This window comes from Miscanthus floridulus, chromosome 1, assembly GCF_019320115.1.
Source record: "Miscanthus floridulus cultivar M001 chromosome 1, ASM1932011v1, whole genome shotgun sequence".
Classification (NCBI taxonomy): Eukaryota; Viridiplantae; Streptophyta; class Magnoliopsida; order Poales; family Poaceae; genus Miscanthus; species Miscanthus floridulus.
In genome coordinates this window covers 50,884,929-50,904,234 of record NC_089580.1, presented here as the reverse complement: position 1 = coordinate 50,904,234, position 19,306 = coordinate 50,884,929, and positions in this window count along the sequence as shown.

Here is a 19,306-nt window from a genome sequence, read left to right as displayed (position 1 = left end):
ATGAATCCAATGCCCATGAAATTTATTGGAGGTTGTCCTGGTTCCTTTAGGATGCTAAGAAAAATATGAAATCTGTTGTTTGTCACTTTTCACTAGGGTTTCTAATTTATGCCAAAATCAGCCTCGTTGCCTTGATATTTTTGTGTAGGGTGTTTCTATTGGTAACTTTAGGTGAAATATTTGCAGTAGCCTACTTGGGCCATGTAGTACCTACTATAATTTTTGTAGATTAAATGGTGTAGTTTTTATATATGTTTATTATTCCTCTTAAATAATCAAATAAATTAAGAAAGGCATTAAAAGAAATGAATTAGTGGTGAACACCTTACTTTCTGGTGTTCTTTCGATATGGGTGATGAGTGAGTAAAGTTGGTTTTGTCTATTTATATGTTTGCAACATAAGTTAATAATTATTTTTCTTGCATTATGTCTTTCTGGACAGTTCTGGGAACTTTGCAAAGTTCACCATGATGAATTGGTTTTCTTGGAAAGTGGTGAATACAAAAGTTGTAGAGAACTTATGTATCTAGCTCCTATTAAAATTTGGTGGCTTTTAGCCTAGTAGTTTAGGAGTTATAGTCATTCAAAGTTGGATCACAATTTTGCTTGCTCTTTGTCTTATTTAGACCTGATTATGTGTTTATGTAAATTCGACCTGGTCAAGGTTGGAATCATGCCTTGTGGTCTGAAAATGAATTGTAGGAAATTTCATAAGATTTCCAAATTGTCTTGTTGCCTATCATTTTGATTTGTAGATCTCTAGTTATGATCAATTTACTGTACCGATGTATAGTCCCTGTTTTGCTAAAACACGAATGTTTGTGTATATGCGTTGTTGCAATGTTCTTGTTGATTGTTTAGGTGCTAGCCTAACTTGAGAACATGCTTAGGTGCAGGTGATAGGTCCTTAACTGAAGATGAGCAATTGTACATTAGGTTGTACAAACTTGGTAAGTTAAAGTGATTTGAATAGAGCTTAAGTTAGAATATGCGGACTGCAGTAAGCATATGCATTCCCCGAGTATCCCTAACTTCGTTCATGTGCATCCATGATATTTATCTTATGCATACATGCAATAGGTGTGTCGGAGGGAGTGACACTTCTGGAGTTCAAGGGAGCGAGCCTAGAGGAGGAGCCCAAGGTTTAGGCAACGGACGAAGCAGCCGCCGAGGAGGAGTTGCCCGAGTGCCCTGACCACCACCCATCCTCTTTCCTGAAAGGCAAGCACCAGAGCATATTAAGTCTCCCATGTTTTTACAAATATCTTGAGTATCGTTTATTGTTGTTGATGCATTAAGTATAGGAATTGGTTGGAACCAATTGTTGCATTATATATCTATCATTGTCCAGATATCGCACTTGAATCCTATTTAAGTTTAGGAACGGGTTAAATGCTTAGCCATGCTTAGTGCGGTAGAAGTCGGGTGATTTCCTCTCACCTGCATGCTTTAGGATGAGGTGGGTCATGGTTGGCTATATTTGCTGTTGTGGAAAAGAACCATGTTAATAATAAATTAAGACCGGGCGGAGTTTTGTGTAGGTTTAGACATAGTGACTCCATTTGTGTTGTTTAAGGACCGACACATTGTATGTCCTCATGTCATGTTGAACGCAGCCTAACACTTAGCTAGCCGGATAAGCTGTTCCGACCACGAAGCCTAGTAGCTCAACTCAGGCCAGGATCATGAGTAGTTGGTCGCAATTTGGATGGCAGTAAGGATGTGCGAAGAGCCATTGACGTAAGCCCAAGGGCGGGTTAAGTCACCGAGCACTCATGGTAGAGTGGTTCTCTAATTTTGAGGCACTGATTGTACCTGTGACTCCTGAATTATACCAAAGGTGACTTGTTTGCGACCCTGACAGGGGAAGCAGGGTTTGTGTTTAGGAATACCCCTCCAGCTAGATAGGAATCAATTCGAATCGCCATCTCTCCCAGATAGTGAGAACTTGATTGAGCAGCGGCAACGTAGATTCACTTAATTTAACGATATGGTTAAATGAAGAATGATGATAATGTTGCCACAGTTTATACCTACTATGGTTAATAATGATTGCATCTTAATCAAGTGATTGCTTAGTACAGGTGCTAATATAGATGACAGGTTAATGGCTAAAAGATACTGCTAGCTCAGGTTAAGAGTTGATCATTATTACTTATGCTTTTCTGCAAAAAGAAAGTGTCAGCTAGATCCACTAAATTAAGCTATGCATGATCCTTGGTGTCTTTTATTTTTTGATTTCTGATGGGTAAGTCTAGCTAAGTATATCCTCGTACTCAGGGTTTATTCCCTTTTGTTGTAGATGACCTTCTTTATCAGGGCTTCTATAAGTATTGTCTCCACCTGGCGGGTGACAAAGACTAGATCACGGGCATGATCTCTGTTTATCTTATCCGAATGCTTTTGTGGGATGTGATCGACAAGCCGGTACTTGTATTTGAACTCATGTGTGTGAGTTAAACTATTTGCTTCTGCTACTTTATAAGACTTGATTTGTAATAACTATGACTCTGATGTGTTGTAATCTATCTACAAACTGTTTGTGAAATGTTGTAACATGTGATGTGTTATGCTGAATTTTTGTGATCTTGGTTGTATGCAAGTTGGTTTGAAATCCTTCATGGTTTCAGTTGACTACCGGGTTTATATGGCTCAAGTGCGAGAATTTGATCATTTCAGCGATCATTTTTGTACTTGTGCTCTTATAAATTGGACAGTTCTGCTATAGCTAGCATCAGAGCTAGATTCAATACTAAACATGTCATACAGGTATTTAAAAACAAAAGCTTTTGTTGCAAAAATGGTTTTCCAACTTATAGTTATATATAGGTGTTTCAAAATATGAAATTCTATAGTATGCTGGTGATCACATCCCTTGTAGCCCACATAAGGACTTTTAGGTGGCTTATATAATTACTAACTTGGGGGAAAGTGATTGTTTCTATTTCGTCGTCCATGTGGTGTGCTATTGCATGGGTGCCATTCGCTTGAATGGTAATGTATGGATCAATTGCCTCTACGCCAAGGTAAGTGTGAGTTGTGAGAGCATGACTGTCCAACTATCGGTCTAGGGGAGAGTTAGTTGTGGTTACTAGAATATTTACATGTTGCATACATGTACATATGAAGGTACTTAGTTGTGGGTATATCTGTTGGGTAGTTTTGGATACTAAAGTATATATATCCGGGGATATATAGAGAGAGAGTATCTTAGCTTACCACTTTCATTGTTAGCATTATATCTTGTTGGGTTGGGCTGTAATGAAATTTTCTGCAGGTACGCTAACAACGCACCATGTAGATCGACTAGTTATCGCTATTTGAGAGAACGTGTGTATGCCACCATATATTCCACTAGAACTTAACTTTTCTTAGGTTTGTGAGGACATACGGAACGTGCATGCATCATATTCACTCATGTCATTCATATTGCAGTACTCCCTCCCTTATAACTTACTTATGCCTACCTTGAAAAATAATCCTCTCACGAGAGTTGCATCCCTTTTGATACAGATGGCCACGCCCGTGTTTCCTCCTCATAGCAGCACCTTTTTGGACCAGTTTGGTACGCCTACCTTGCTCTAGAGGGTGCTAAGCTCAGTTGGGTACCCGGAGGCGCCCCATTACATGTGGGTGCAGATAGTGCCATTTGGAGCTGTGCCATGGTACAATGTGACCTTGGTGGTGCCACCGAGCCCCACGAGACCGCTGTGGCATGGGTGGAGCACCGAGTCTGATGGGCAAAGCCCATGGGAAGCCATGCAAGTTGCTGCTCTTGTTGTGCTTATGGACATAGCATAGAGTTTTGGAGAGGAATTGGTGGATGGACCAGCTTCATCCATTCCCCGAGTGGCTCCTACAGATGCTGAGTGGACTCAAGAAGCTAGCCAGGCCTTGGTTCGAGGCCATGGTGAACATGTTCAGAGCGACAATGTGGAAATGAGTGCTATGATGGCCGTCTTGAAGCTCTATCAAGTTAGGCAGGACACCCTCTCTAGTGTATTAGAAGAAGCTGGCAAGGCAATGGTAGCCCGGTGCAAGTTTAGGTTGTGTGCCCGCAAGTATCGCCGTAGGGCGGAGGCATGTGGGTAAGCTCAGCTGGAGGTAGATGAGATTTGGGGCATTACAAATTATCGTCTGTAGCAGTGGGGGCAAGCAGCACGCGAGAGAGATGAGCTTCATAACCAACTTATGAACCTCACCATAGAGAGAGATGAGGCAGTACAGGAGTTGGACCGTGTGACCCATCATAGAGATGTAGCTCTGGAGTTAGCAGAAGAAAGGCATCAAGGATGGATCATGGATAACTACAATGCTTTTCAAAGGGAGAATGCGCTCCAAGAGCAGCTAGAGGAGCTTCAGGTTGAACACCATCACCTGAACAATCGCCTGTTTCCTATTCCTCACCCTCCACCAGTTTACCCAAATCTTGGACCTCAAGTGATTGAGGCCAATGAAGAAGAAGAGGACATGCAGATGAATGTCAATGCCGCTGAACCTACAAATGAAGAGGAAGAGGAAGAGGATGACCCTAAAGAAGTCCAGGGAGGCTCCGATGTGGACAGTGACCACTTCGACTAGTAGTTAGCTAGCAAGTCTTACTAGTTTAAGCTTTTGTCGCCATTGTGTAATGGACTCTGTACTAGGGTAGATGTTGGAAGTATCTTTTAATTCGAACGTGGCATGTAATGTACCTTAATCCGCTCCCTTCGGGATGCTTATCTTAGTTGGTGAATTTTAAAACTTGTCATGTTGGAATGCACTATGAATGGAGCTAGTAATCTATTGATGATGTGGTGATTGGAGAATGAATTATTGCCTCTATTTTATTGCATAAATTTTACATTCTCTCCAGTAAATTTAGTTTGGCGTAATTACATTATTCCTCTCCAATATGCTGACATCACTAATAATTGCTAGTTGCGCATTGTTGTAGAAACCACACACTCATGCCACTAGTGTGGCTAGTGATGATGATGATCTCCCACCGCCGCCACTGCCCACACCAGCAGAATTGATGGCAATACTAGTTGAAGGATAGCACACTATGGCAAATGCTCTCTGCACAATTGCTAATCGTGATGGCTATGGTGCACGCCAAGGACCTGAACCAAATCAGTATAGTGACTTCAAAGATTTCCTTAACACTAAACCATCGATCTTCAAGGAGGCTGAGGATCCCCTCCAAGCTAATGAGTGGTTGAACACTCTCGAGCAAAAATTTTGTCTGCTTCGCTTGACTAAGGTGCTGAAGACTGAGTATGCATCTCACCAACTGCATGGGCTAGCTGGTATTTGGTGGAGTCATTATCGGTCCACTATGCCCGCTGATGCCCAAATCACTTGGGATTAGTTCAAGTCTGCTTTTAGGGGAAATTATATTCCTCCTAGTCTCATGGCAATCAAGCACACTGAATTTATGAAGCTAACCCAGTGGAACAAGAGCTTGAATGAATACCTACAGGCTTTCAATAACCATACAAGGTATGCTACTAAGTTTGTTGACACTGATGCCAAGAAGATCGCTAGTTTCAAGCGAGGACTTAGCCCCAAGTTGATGAAGACTATAGGGAATTGTAAGTGTGCTACCTTTAATGAGTTTGTTAGTGATGCTTTATCTCAATAAAACAACAATGCTATTTATGCTGCTTCAAAGAATCACAAGAGAGCCAACGAGGCGGGTGCCTCATAGTCCAAAGCTCTAGTCACATCTAAGGCTCCATTCTGTCCTCCGGCATCAGCTACTAAGTTCCGCCCACTGTTGAAGAAGAATCTAGGCAAAACTAGATTTCGCAAGGCTTTTACAGTTGCTCTTTCAAAGGGCACTACTAGTCAAGGCAGCTCTAATGTTCCTCCAAGCAACATGCCATGCTGAAACTGCAACAAGCTAGGTCACTGGGCGAGGAAGTGTCCTTATCCCAAGAAGAATAACAACTAAGGTGGCCAGCAGAGGCAGGTGAACTACACTAATATTGTTGATATTCCTTCAGGAGAGTTAGTCACTGCTGGTAAGTTTCTGGTTGATCAACACCCTGTAGTTGTACTATTTAATTTAGGTGCTTCCCATTCTTTTATGAGCCCCGCATTTGCATCCAAGTTTAAACATAAAACATACACTATAGAGGGTGAGGGTTATTGTATTAGGGCTGCCAGTGGTAATATCCCAACAAAGCTAGTAGTCGGGGGTGTGTAACTTGAGGTAGAGGGACAAAGTTATCAGGTGGATCTGGTAGTTTTACTGGGGCTAGGTATTGATGTGATATTGGGAATGAATTGGATGAGTAGTCATAGGGTGCTTATTGATACATCGACTAGAGTAGTCATGCTCAGAGATCCTAGTAATCAAGAAGGTTTTCTAGTGCAACTACCTAGGGACATCAATCTCTCTTGTGTGGCAAATGTAGTGCAAGCAAAGGCTATTGCAGATATCCCGGTAGTGTGTGATTTTTCAGATGTTTTTCCTAATGATTTGCCTGGATTGCCCCTAGATCAGGATATGGAGTTCAAGATAGAGTTGCTACCTGGTACAGCGCCCATATCTAGAAGACCTTATAGAATGCCTCCCAACAAACTAGCCGAACTTAAGACCCAGTTGAATGAACTTCTAAAGAAAGGCCTTATCCATCCTAGTTTGTCTCCGTGGGGGTGTCTAGCTATTTTTGTGAAGAAGAAGGATCACTCACTGTGCATGTGTGTAGATTATAGGCCTTTGAATGCAGTCACAATCAAGAATAAGTACCCTCTACCATGCATAGATATCTTATTTGATCAGTTGTCTAAAGCAAAAGTCTTTTCCAAGATTGATTTGAGATCTAGTTATCATCAAATCAAAATCCAGCCTGAGGATATTCCAAAAACTACCTTCTCTATAAGATACGGCCTTTATGAGTATCTTGTTATGTCTTTTGGATTGACCAATGCCCCCATACACTTCATGTATTTGATGAATTCGGTGTATATGCCCGAGTTGGACAAATTTGTGGTGGTATTTATAGATGATATCTTGGTCTATTCTAAGAATAAAGAAGATTACATTAAACATTTATGAGTGGTTCTCACTAGATTACGTGAACACAAGCTTTATGCAAAGTTCAGCAAGTGTGAATTCTGGCTTTGTGAGGTACCTTTTCTCGGACACGTGTTGGCCGATGGTGGAATTATGGTGGATCCCACCAAGGTGCAAGAAGTGTTGGACTGGAAGAATCTAATCTCGGTGCATGAGGTTCAGAGTTTTCTAGGGTTGGCTGGTTATTATCGTTGCTTCATCCTAGATTTCTCTAAAATAGCCAAGCCTATAACTCGGTTGCTGCAAAAAGACACAAGGTTTGTCTGGACTTCTGAGTGTGATGTGGCTTTTCACACCTTGCGAACCCTTCTAACTTTAGCTCCAGTTTTGGCACAACCAGACATTGAAAAACCTTTTGATGTGTTTTGTGATGCATCCGGCACCGGTTTAGGAGGTGTTCTTATGCAGGAAGGACGAGTCATTGCGTATACCTCTCGCCAACTTCAGAAGCATGAGGTGAATTATCCTACACATGACATAGAACTCGCTGTAGTTGTTCATGCTTTGAAGGTTTGGAGACATTATTTGCTTGGCAATGTGTGCCACATCTATACTAATCATAAAAGTCTTAAGTACATCTTCACTTAATCTGAGTTGAATATGCGTCAGAGAAGATGGCTAGAGTTGATCAAGGATTATGACCTCCAAGTGCACTATCATCCTAGCAAGGCAAACGTCGTTGCGGATGCCTTAAGTAAGAAATCTCATTGCCACTCTTTGATTGAAAGTGACCTCCATTTGTCAAAACTCCTACATCCTGTAGTCCTTCACAACATCACTGTCAGTTGTACTCTACAGAGTCGAATTATTGAGCTACAGAAGATAGATCCAGGTGTGTTCCACATCAAGCGCAAGATGAAAGAGCAAGAAACCAAGCATTTTTTAGTAGATGAGAATGACGTGTTATGGTTCAAGGATAGGTTAGTGGTCCCAAAGGATAGAGATCTTAGAAATTAAATCATATCTGAAGCACATTCCTTGAAATTATCTATTCATCCTAGTAGTAGCAAAATGTATCATGAAGCCTCATTTTTGGTGGACTAAGATGAAGAAAGAGATAGCCGCTTATGTGGCTAGGTGTGACACTTGTTGTCGAGTTAAAGCCATGCACATAAAAGCTGGATTGCTTCAGCCACTCTCTATTCTAGGTTGGAAATGGGAGAAGATAAGTATGGATTTTATTGTTGGACTCCCTACTACTCAGAGGAATTTTAACTCCATTTGGGTGATTGTAGACCGTTTGACCAAGTCTGCACACTTCATTCTGTTCGCACAGACTTCCATCCAACTGACTATGCTGAGTTGTACTTCAATCAGATAGTCCGATTTCATGGGGTACCTCGCACTATTGTCTCTGATCGAGAGCCACAGTTCACCGCTTGCTTTTGGGAGCACTTGCACGGGTTATTAGGAACTAAGTTAGTAAGAAGCTCCGCCTATCATCCACAAACCTCTAGGCAAACTGAGCGAGTGAACCAAATCTTAGAAGATATGTTGAGAGCGTGTGTCATCTTGTCTAAGGGTTCATGGGAAAAATGGTTGCCCCTAGCTGAATTCTCTTATAATAATAGCTATCAAGAGAGTATCAAGATGGTACCGTTTGAAGCTTTGTACGGACGGAAGTGTAGAACCCTGTTGAATTGGGTTGAAGCCGGGGAAAGGAGATATTATGGTATTGATTTTGTTAACGAAGCCAAAGAACAAGTCTGTACTATCCAAACCCATATGGTCATAGCTCAAGCTAGGCAAAAAAGTTATGCTGATCATTGTAGAAAACCTATCGAGTTCAAAGTTGGAGACTTCGTTTATCTGAAAGTCTCACCCATGAAGAGTGTCCAACGATTTGGTGTGAAGTGAAAGCTTGCGCCGAGATATGTCGGTCCGTTTCAAATTATAGGACAGAGTGGTAAGGTAGCATATAAGATCCAATTACCTCTTGAGATGAGTGCTATCTTCAATGTCTTTCACATATCTTAGTTGAAGAAATGTCTTTGCGTCCCTGAAGAGAAAGTTCCACTGGGGGATATCAAGTTAGAATCTAATTTGACTTTTGAAGAAAAACCAGTCTAAGTAATTGACACTCATGAGTGAGTGACTTGGAGTCAGGTGGTCAAGTTTTAAAAGATCATGTGGAGTCATCAGGGTAGTGAACGCGATGCAACTTGGGAAAGAGAAGATTATTTGAGGGAAGGTTATAAGGAATTCTATCAACAATGGTACGCTTGTCAAATCTTGGGACGAGATTTTTATAAGAGGGGAGGGCTGTAACATCTCAATGTTATGGTTGCATTAAAACACTTGCATCACATGAGCATGTGCATCATCATCTCATTCATAAGAATCATACCATGATGAATGTTATCATTTCATATGTGTTTCTATTTGAATTGCTTGATTTTATGCTAGCATTTGTGTGTGCTCATGTGTGGTCTATGCAAATGTGTGTCAAATGTCCTCTTAAACAACTTAGCTACACTTAGAATGTCATTAGAAATAATGTTCATGTTGACCATATTGCCTAATTATGCTTCCAAGTAATGGTTTGACTTGTGTTGACCCCTAGGACTCTTTTGTTTGACTATTTAAAAAGTATAGCTTAGAGTGTTTGCATGGCTGTGCACCCTTAAGCAAAGTTGTAGGAAATTTTATAAGGAATAAAAGTTATTTAATGACCATCTCATGAAAATGTGCAAAACCTACTCAAAAATGGCCCACAAGTCAGTTTTGGGGGCTAGTTGGAGACTTAGAATTTTCTCTAAGTCTGGGAACTGCTTTTCAGTTTCATGTGTCGATGTTTGGAGCCTTGTATCTCACTAACCAAGCTGAACTAGCTCGAGCTCCAGTTGGCAAAGTTGAAGATCTCACTTGGTACTACAACTTTGTCAACTACACTTTAACCTAGATCGCCATGGTTTAGGAGGTCGAATGCTGTCAACTTGCGCTGTCAGGCCCTAATGGCTTACTGAATCGAGTCTACAATCCCCAGACCGGTTTCAGAGTTTTAGCGCTGTGTGGTGCCGCGCATCACTAGCGTCCTGACCGCTCAGGCCACGTTGTGTTGTCGCGCACCACATCAAGCCCCAGCGCGCTCTTGTGACTCCATTATGCTCACATTTCATTTCCCTGCTTCTCTTTGCCTCCTTCGCTCTCCACAGCAGCAGCAGCAGTGTAGCTCGCTGCCGTCACCATTGCCGGTGCCAGCTCACGTCTCATCATTTCTCCATCACCACAATAGCTTTGTTGAACTCCCACAGCACCACCGAGCCCACATTGGCTAGCTAGGAGCACTCGGGAAGCCGTCTCGCCGTGCGGACCTCGCCGGTGATCCGCCACCGAGCCCTGTCATCGTGGTCGGGTACCTATGTCCGCCATTCGCCATGGTAGCTTGTGCGTTAGCTTCGTAGTAGCAGGTAGGAGCTTGATGTAGCAGTAGATCAAGCTCTCGTGGTCAGCTCTAGTGTCTCGTCGTCGAGCCGCACCGCCATGGCCGCCGTCGTCATCTTTTTCTCCGGCGATAGGTCCAGCCAAGTAGCTCAATAGGTTCGGGAGGACTTGTAGGTCACGGTGATACCCACCTCGTCGTCAGAAAAGTCACCGTCGGTGAACTTTGGCTAGTTCCATGCCGTCCCGCGCCATGCTATGTTTTTTAATTCGCTGACATGAGGGCCCTCCTATTTCGTGGGTCCTGGGTGTCAGTGACTGTTAAGTAAAAGGATAGCTCATTTATTTTAGTTTTGAATGCAACTTAGTAAAATTCATATCTCTAGTTTGGTAGATCCAAATTGGGTGGTTCCAATTTTGTTAGGATCTTCGTAAAGTGTAGTATTTAGGAAAAATATAACATGAAGACTTGTAATAAAATTTTTGGAAGAATTAAATTGAAACTTAAAATGTGTTTTTAAATGGATGCAAACTTGTTTAATTCATATCTAAGGTTCCTGTGCTCCAAACATTATGAAATTTGGATGGCGAGCTCTTCTTGATGAGTAGAAGCTCTGGTAAAAATTTCAGAGTCAGTGCATGAATAGTTTTTGAGTTATTAATTTCCCTTTTATCATTAGATGATCCTTGTATGAATTTTAATAATTAATCTATGAATCCAATGCCCATAAAATTTATTGGAGGTTGTCCTGGTTCCTTTAGGATGCTAAAAAAATATGAAATTTGTTGTTTGACACTTTTCAGTAGGGTTTCTAATTTATGCCAAAATCAGCCTTGCTACCTTGATATTTTTGTGTAGGATGTTTCTATTGGTAACTTTGGGTGAAATATTTACAATAGCCTACTTGGAGCATGTAGTACCAATTGTAATTTTTGTAGATTAAATGGTGTAGTTTTTATATATGTTTATTATTCCTCTTAAATAATTGAATAAATTAAGAAAGGCATTAAAAGAAATGAATTAGTGATGAACACCTTACTTTCTGGTGTTCTTTTGATATGGGTGATGAGTGAGTAAAGTTGGTTTTGTCCATTTATATGTTTGCAACATAAGTTAATAATTATTTTTCTTGCATTATGTCTTTCTGGATAGTTCTAGGAACTTTGAAAAGTTCACCATGATGAATTGGTTTTCTGGGAAAGTGATGAATACAAAAGTTGTATAGAACTTATGTATCTAGCTCCTGTTAAAATTTGGTGGCTTTTAGCCTAGTAGTTTAGGAGTTACAGTCGTTCAAAGTTAGATCACAGTTTTGCTTGCTCTCTGTCTTATTTAGACCTGATTATGTGTTTATGTAAATTCGATAGGTAAAGGTTGGAATCATGCCTTGTGGTCTGAAAATGAATTGTAGGAAATTTCATAAGATTTCCAAATTGTCTTGTTGCCGGTCATTTCGATTTGTAGATCTCTAGTTATGATCAGTTTACTGTACCGCTGTATAGTCCCTGTTTTGCTAAAACATGAATGTTTGTGTGTATGCATTGTTGCAATGTTCTTGTTGATTGTTTAGGTGCTAGCCTAACTTGAGAACATGCTTAGGTGCATGTGATAGGTCCTTAACTAAAGATGAGCAATTGTACATTAGGTTGTACAAACTTGGTAAGTTAAAGTGATTTGAATAGAGCTTAAGTTAGAATATGCGGACTGCAGTAAGCATGTGCATTCCCCGAGCATCCCTAACTTCGTTCATGTGAATCCATGATATTTATCTTGCGCATACATGCAATAGGTGTGTCGGAGGGAGTGACGCTTCTGGAGTTTGAGGGAGCGAGCTAGGAGGAGGAGCCCGAGGTTCAGGCAACCGACGAAGCAGCCACCGAGGAGGAGTTGCTCGAGTGCCTGACCACCGCCCATCCTCTTTCCTAAAAGGCAAGCACCGGAGCATATTAAGTCTCCCATGTTTTTACAAATATCTTGAGTATCATTTATTGTTGCTGATGCATTAAGTATAGGAATTGGTTGGAACCAATTGTTGTATTATATATCTATCATTGTCTAGATATCGCACTTGAATCCTATTTAAGTTCAGGAACGGGTTAAATGCTTAGCCATGCTTAGTGCGGTAGAAGTCGGGTGATTTCCTCTCACCTGTGAGCTTTAGGATGAGGTGGGTCACAGTTGGCTATATTTGTTATCGTGGAAAAGAACCATGTTAATAATGAATTAAGACCGGGTGGAGTTTTGTGTAGGTTTAGACATAGTGACTCCGTTTATGTCGTTTAAGGACTAACACGTTGTACGTCCTCATGTCATGTTGAACGCAGCCTAACACTTAGCTGGTCGGATAAGTCGTTCTGACCGCAAAGCCTAGTAGCTTGACTCAGGCTAGGATCACGAGAACTTGACTGAGCAGCGGCAACATAGATTCACTTAATTTAACGATATGGTTAAATGGAGAATAATGATAATGTTGCCACAGTTTATACCTGCTATGGTTAATAATGTTTGCATCTTAATCAAGTGATTGCTTAGTACAGGTGCTAATATAGATGACAGGTTAATCGCTAAAAGTCACTACTAGCTCAGGTTAAGAGTTGATCATTATTACTTATGCTTTTCCGCAAAAAGAAAATGTCAGCCAAATCCACTAAATTAAGCTATACATGATCCTTGGTATCTTTTATTTTCGGTTTCTGATAGGTAAGTCTAGCTGAGTACATCCTCGTACTCAGGGTTTATTCCCTCTTGGTGTAGATGACCTTCTTTATCAGGGCTTCTATAAGTACTGTCTCCACCCGGTGGGTGACGAAGACTAGATCATGGGCATGATCTCTGTTTATCTTATCCGAATGCTTTTGTGGGATGTGATCGACAAGCTAGTCCTTGTATTTAAACTCGTGTGTGTGAGTTAAACTATTTGCTTCCGTTACTTTACAAGACTTGGTTTGTAATAATTATGACTATGATGTGTTATAATCTATCTGCAAACTGTTTGTGAAATGTTGTCATGTGATGTGTTATGTTGAATTACCGTGATCTTGGTTGTATGCAAGTTGGTTTGAAATCCTTCGTGGTTTCAGTTGACTACCAGATTTATATGGGCTCAAGTGCGAGAATTTGATCGTTTCGGCGATCATTTTTGTACTTGTGCTCTTTATAAATTGGATGGTTCTACTATATTATCCTTGGTCGGCATAATGAATAGAATGCCCGCACCAGCACCATTGATGTTAAGGGCACTATCGAAGTACATCACCCAGTGCTCGGGGATGGTGGTGGCGATGGGCTCTTGGATCTCGGTCCACTCAGCGACAAAATCAGCAAGTGTCTGAGACTTGATTGTAGACCTGCTTCTGAATTCAATGGAGTAAGTGTTGAGCTCGACAACCCACTTGATGATACGGCTGTTGGCCTCTTTGTTGCGGAGGATGTCCCCCAGAGGGAACTCGGTGACCACGGCGATCTTGTAATACTTGAAGTAGTGGTGGAGCTTACGCGACGTGATTAGGATGGCATACAACAGCTTTTGGACATGAGGATAATGAGTATTGGGCTCGTTAAGAACCTCACTAATGAAATATACTAGACATTGCACCTTATAAGCGTGCCCAGCTTCCTCACGTTCAACCACAATTACTGTGCTGACAATGCGAGAAGTAGCGGCGATATAGATCAGGAGAGTTTTGTCTCGCCATGGCGCTGTCATGGTCGAAGGCATTGTTAGGAACAACTTAAGATGCTCAAAAGTTGTGTCTGCCTCTTCCGACCAGGAAAAGCGCTTGAAGGCCTTAAGGAGTTTGAAGAAAGGTAGCCCTTTTTCGTCGAGGCGCGATATGAAGCGGCTTAAGGCAGCCATACAGCCTATAAGCTTCTGTATACCCTTGATGCATATTGGCCATTTCATGTTGGTGATGGTAGAGACTTTGTCAGGATTGGGTTCGATGCCATGAGCGCTGATGATGTAGCCCAACTGTATTCCAGATGGAACTCCAAAGATGCACTTTGAAGGGTTCAACTTCCATCGATACTTTTCAGGTTGGCGAATGTTTCTTTGAGGTTGGCAATGAGATTGTCAGCGGTTCTGGACTTAACGACCACATCATCGATGTAAGCTTCAATGTTGCGGCCAATCTGTTGATCGAGGCACATCTAGATGGCCCTTTGATAGGTCGCCCTGACATTCTTGAGTCTGAAGGACATGGTGGTGTAGCAGTATGCATCGAAGGGCATGATGAACGATGTCTTGATCTGGTCTTCTTCCTTGAGAGAGATCTGGGGATAGCTGGAGTAACAGTCAAGGAAGAAGAGCAGTTCACAGTCGGTGGTGGAGTCTACAACCTCATCTATCCGAGGCAAACCAAAGGGGTCCTTAGGGCAATGTTTGTTAAGATCAGTGTAATCAACCCACATTCTCCATTCTTAATTCTTTTTTGAACGAGAATAGGGTTTGCTAACCACTCAGGATAATACACTTCTTTTATAAATCCGGCAGCTAAGAGCCATTTTATTTCTACCCTAATAGCCTCCTTCTTGTCTGGCGTGAATCGACAAAGTTTCTACTTAATCGGTTTGGCGGTCGACGAGACATTCAAGGAGTGCTTGATCTTCTCCCATGGTAACCCCAGCATGTCTATAGGTTTCCAAGCAAACACATCAGCGTTGGCACGTAGGAAGGAGACGAGTATGCTTTCCTATTTGGGGTCAAGGTGAGCTCCAATCTTCATGGTCTTGGAGGGGTCGTTAAGGCCGAGGCCGACCTCTTTTATTTCCTTGGACTTGGCAGAGGCATGGGGAGGCTCTAGCTCTAGGATCTCCATGTTGTCGATGGACAACGTCTTGGCTTCAGTGACCACGCTGGCCATCTAGATGGAGAGGTCGGTGGCCTCAGCGAGGGTGAGACTCTCTGTCTCACAGGCGTAGGCAATGGAAAGGTTGGCCCATAGGGCTAGAACTCCTACAGGCGAAGGCATCTTCAGCACCAGATACACATAGTGTGGTACAGCCATGAACTTGGCCAGAGCTAGCCGACCAAGTATGGCATGGTAGGCGATGTTGAAATCGGCGATGTATAAGTTGATGTGCTCGACGTGGTAGTTGCTTGCCGTGCCGAACTGTACTGGTAGGGTGATCTCTCCAAGTGGTTTGGAGGCCTTGCTAGGTACCACACCCCCAAAATGAGGAGTCGGAGGGTGTGAGATCTGCTAATCTAAGGCCCAGCTCCTTTAGGGCTCCAGTGAAGAGGAGATTCAGAGCGCTCCCACCGTCGATGAGCACTTTTCTAAAGAGCACCTTCTAGACGATTACATCGAGGACGAGGGGGAAACACCCTGTGTAGGGAATGTCTACCCACTGGTCAGCCCTGCTAAAGGTGATGGAGACTTTGGACCATGGGTGATAGCTAGGGTTGGTGACAGCGCCCTCCGTAGTGACACTAAGCACCCACCGTGCGGCGAGCCTTAGGCTATAATTATTTTTAAGAAAATAGGCAATAAAAGGGTGATTGAAGAGAAATAACAAAATAACATTCATGCATATGCAATGTAATACTTGAAAGTAAATCTAGTTGCTTGTCATGTTTGATCCAAGGTTAAGCTCCTTCACTCGCTTTTCGGCGGTTATCTTAACCATGTTAGACAAACTCTAAGTGTATTACCACAAAGTAAACATGTTGCATATTATAATGCAATGCAAGGGACAACACAAGCTCATTTTCTAGTGAAGTTACTAAAATCAAGCACATTGAGCTCATTCCGCAATCGACAAAAAGTCGCCTCATTTAGCAGTTTAGTGAAGATATCCTCCAATTGATCCTCGGTCCTTACACCTTCTAATAATATATCATTCTTAGCAACATGATCTCTAAGAAAGTGATGGCGGATATCTATGTGCTTGGTGCGAGAATGTTGAACCAGATTATTTGCAAGTTTTACTGCACTTTCATTATCGCACAAAAGAGGTACTTTTTCTAGAACTACACCATAGTCTAGCAAAGTTTGTTTCATATAAAGTATTTGTGCACAACAAGCACCCGTGGCAATGTATTCTGCTTCGGTGGTGGACAAAGCCACATTATTTTGTTTCTTAGAGGACCAAGACACAAGTGATCTACCAAGCAAATGGCACCCTCCGGATATGCTTTTTTCTATCAACTTTGCAACCAGCATAATCCAAATCAAAATAGCCAACTAATTTAAATCTAGCTCCTTTAGGATACTAAAGGCCAATGCTTGGTGTATGTTTAAGATACCTAATGATTCTTTTAACGGCAATCAAATGAGTTTCCTTAGGATTAGCTTGAAATCTAGCACATATACACACACTAAACATGATGTCAGGCCTAGATACGGTTAAATATAACAAGCTACCAATCATAGAGCGGTAGAGAATTTGATCAACCATGTTACCTCTCTCATCTAGGTCGAGATGTCCATTAGTTAGCATTGGTGTCTTGATTGGCTTACATTCATCCATTTTGAATCTTTTGAGAAGATCATTTGTATATTTCTCTTGAGAGATGAAAATCCCTTCTCTCATTTGCTTGACTTGAAAACCAAGAAAGAATGTAAGCTCTCCAATCATTAACATCTCGAACTCCTTCAATATCAATTCACCAAACTCTTTGTAAGAATCTTCATTTGATGATCCAAAGATGATATCATCAATATACACTTGACAAATGAAGATATGTCCATCAAGCTTCTTGATGAATAGTATGGTGTTGACCTTCCTAATGGTAAAACCATTCTCAATGAAGTCCCGAAGGTGCTCATACCAAGCTCTTGGGGCTTGCTTAAGCCCATATAACGCCTTGGACAACCTATAAACATGATTAGGATATCTAGGGTCTTCAAACCTGGGAGGTTGATCAACATAGACTAGTTCATTAATAAAGCCATTTAAAAATGCACTTTTCACATCCATTTGATATAGTTTCATTGCATGATGTGATGCATATGCAAGGAGGATATGGATGGCTTCTAGTCTTGCAACCAGTGCAAAGGTCTCTTCAAAATCCAAACCCTCAACTTGAGAGAACCCCTTTGCAACTAGTCTTGCCTTGTTCAACAATGCCTTGATCATCTTGCTTGTTACGGAACACTTACTTTGTTCCAATGACTCTTGCACCTTGTGGTCGCTCTTCAGGAGTCCACACTTCATTGTGGGTGAAGTTGTTCAACTCTTTATGCATGGCGTTTATCCAATCTAGATCTTGAAGAGCTTCTTCTACCTTAGTAGGCTCAAAGCAAGAGACGAAAGAGTGATGTTTAATAAATGAAGCAAGCTTTTGAGAGCGAATCATTACTCCCTTTGATGGACTCCCTATGATGAGATCTTGTGGATGAGCTTGTAGTAGAGGTGAATTTCTTCTATCAACCACTTGAGGGGGAGGTTGTGGAGCATCAACATCATGTGCTTGTGTCACCATTTACTCATGGGAGACATGAGTGTCTTTATTTTCTACTCTCCCATCTTTATCACCATCTTGTGGCACATTTGATGAAGAAGGTGGATTGATCACTTGTGCATTATCTTCATCATCATTAGGCTTGATGTCTCCAACCAGAATATTCTTCATGGCCTCCCTCAATGGTTCATCACCTACATCATCAAGATTCTCATGTGCTCCTTGGGAGCCGTTAGATTCATCAAATTCCATATCATATGTTTCTTCAACTAAGCTGGTGGCATGATTAAATACTCTATGTGCTTTGGACTTTGATGAGTAACCAACAAGAAAACTAATATCACAACATCTTTGAAACTTCCCTATGTGTTGCCACTTCTTGTAGATATAGCATTTGCAACCAAACACCCTAAAGGAGACATTCGGCTTCTTCCCATTGAGCAACTCATAAGGTGTCTTGCCAAGAAACTTTTGAAGAAATAGGTGGTTGGATGCATAGCATGCGGTGTTGATAGCTTCCACCCTTAGAGCTTTGGGAGTGTTGTACTCATCAAGCATTGTCCTTGCTAGTGTGATCAATGTCCGATTCTTTCTCTCAACCACATCATTTTATTAAGGAGTATATGTTGCGGAGACCTCATGCTTGATCCCAACTTCATCACAATAGACTTCAATGTTTGTGTTGTCAAATTTTTTACCGTTGTCATTTCTAATCTTCTTGAGCTTCACTTCAAACTTATTTTGTGCTCTCTTAGCAAACTTCTTGAAACATGATGCAACTTTGGATTTGTCATGAAGGAAGAACACCCTTGTATATCTTAAATAGTCATCAACAATCACAAGACAATAAAGATTTCCTCCCAAACTCTTGTATGTTGTTGGTCCAAATAAGTCCATGTGAAGGAGCTCTAGCACTCTTGTGGTTGACATGAAAGCTTTTGTATGATGAGTGTTTGTAACTTGTTTGTCTGCTTGACATGCACTACAAAGCTTGTCCTTCTCAAACTTCACATCCTTCAACCCTCTCACCAAATCATTCTTCATTAGTTTCTTGAGTGAGCTCATCCCAACATGAGCAAGTCTTCTATGCCATAGGCACCTAAGTGTTGTTTTGTTAAATATGCAAGTCTTCAAATTAGCATCTTCGGAGGTGAAGTCCACTAGATATAGGTTGTTATATCTAAATCCCTTGAATATCACTTGATCATCATCTTTCTTGGATACAACCACTTCCTTCTTGATAAATAGGCATTGGAAGTTAAGATCACACAATTGTCCAACAGATAGCAAGTTGAAGCTCAATGAAGCAACATATAGCACATTTGAGATTGAATGCTCATTTGATATTGCCACTTTGTCCAATCCTTTAACCTTGCCCTTTGAATTATCTCCAAATGTGATTATTTCTTGTCCATCTACTTCTTCATCTAGTGAGGCGAACATATGAGGATCA